The sequence below is a fragment of the Rattus norvegicus genome, chromosome 10, assembly GCF_021556685.1.
Source record: "Rattus norvegicus strain SHRSP/BbbUtx chromosome 10, alternate assembly SHRSP_T2T, whole genome shotgun sequence".
Lineage (NCBI taxonomy): Eukaryota > Metazoa > Chordata > Mammalia > Rodentia > Muridae > Rattus > Rattus norvegicus.
This window is the reverse complement of record NC_141543.1, coordinates 22638480-22640000: the sequence shown is the minus strand read 5'-3', so window position 1 is coordinate 22640000 and position 1521 is coordinate 22638480. Positions and strand designations below refer to the sequence as shown.

General features: G+C 44.2%; 1 protein-coding gene across 6 annotated transcripts in view; it reads left to right on the top strand.

Annotated features, from left to right (window-relative positions):
• Positions 1–754, top strand: part of LOC102552476 (uncharacterized) — a 30408-nt gene extending 29654 nt beyond the window's left edge. For 4 of the 6 annotated variants that reach the window (XM_087574925.1, XM_087574930.1, XM_087574926.1 and 1 more), the window contains one exon: positions 58–754. The gene's annotated coding sequence lies outside the window, so the exon portion shown is untranslated. The remainder of the gene's footprint in view (positions 1–57) is intronic. The other 2 variants (XR_015631509.1, XM_087574931.1) reach the window with 2 other exon arrangements.
• Positions 755–1521: the final 767 nt, after the last annotated feature.

The window sequence follows — 1521 nt, the reverse complement described above, 5'->3', positions numbered from 1 at the left end:
TGGGTGGGGCGAGGGCAAGAGGAGTTATTGTTTAGGTTTTATTTCTTTGTTTTCTAGGGAGGCTGCTCGCGGAAGTCAAATGAGGGCTGGTGGGAGTTGGTGGTGGCTGGTGAGTCCCCACCGTGTGGGTCTCAGGGAGAGAACTCAGGTCACTGGGTTTATAGCACGCACCCTTCCCCACTGAGCCACCTTGAAGACCTGAGCGTTACTGCCGAGTTGACACAGTTTCAGTCTGGGAAGACGAAAAAGTTCAAGTCTTTTGCTTCCTGTTGCTAAGATAAACACCAGGACCAAAAGCAACTTGAGGAGAAAGAGATGATTTCTTGTTACACTTAAAACCATCGTGAAGGGAAGTCAAGGCAGGAACTCAAGTGGAGGCCATGGAGGAACGAACGCCGCTGGTTTGCTCTCTGTGGTTTGCTCAGCTTGTTTTCTCATACAACATAAGACCACCTGCCCAGGTATGGTTTGACCCAAGTGGGCTGAGCCCTTCCACATCCCTCGTTAGTCAATTAAAAACGCCCCCATAGACTCGTTTGAAAGCCAGTTTTACGGAGGCATTTTCTCAGTTGAGGTTTCCTCTTCCCAAATGTGCCCTGTTGAAAAAAAAAAAAAAAAAAACCCTAACCGGCACAAGGTGACAGAAACACAAGGAGGATGTGTAATATTTAATGCCACAGAGATGTCCACTGGAAACGACGATTTCAACCCCCACTAAAGAGATGGAAATAATAAAGTGGATACCAGAAATGCTTTCACGTTTCCCGGGATAAGAATGCATGCCGTTGAGTTTAATAGCATGTTTTAAAACTGAAAAAGAAAATCCTAGAAAATGTGCACATTATTAGAAGAAGCAACTCGGGAAACTGTATGCACATATGCTGTACCGCTCACTGTATCACACACAAGTAAACAGACCATGTGGCCCACTCGGGGGTAAAAAGGACAGGTTACGAAATGTCACTCTCCAATTAGAGGAAATTCAAAAGCATCACATTTGGGAACTAGACAGACAGACAGGCAGATTTAAAATTCTGAAGCAAGGGACAGGCCACTCCCAATTCAAGATGGCTGCTCCCTGTGGGTTAGGAAGGTGAGGCATGTCTTCCAAAAGAGGCACGAGGGCCTCTGAGACACTAGCCATGGGTATGCCAATATTCATACTCTACATGTGTATTGCATTCGCTTTTGATAAATGTATATAATTATGTGAAATCTTTAAAATGTCTTGTATAGAAGGTAAGTGGGGGACACTCCATGCTCACATCTCAATGGTGGGACTTTGATAGTCTCCTCCCTGTCTCTTTAAAAAAACACTCAGGGGGCTGGGGATTTAGCTCAGTGGTAGAGCGCTTACCTAGGAAGTGCAAGGCCCTGGGTTTGGTCCCCAGCTCCGAAAAAAAAGAACCAAAAAAAAAAAAAAAAAAAAAAAACACTCAGTAATACTTTTATAGGAAAGCAGAGTTTGGTTATGTTAAGAAGAGAGAAAAGAAATTAAGAGAGCCTTTCCCTCTGATTTGT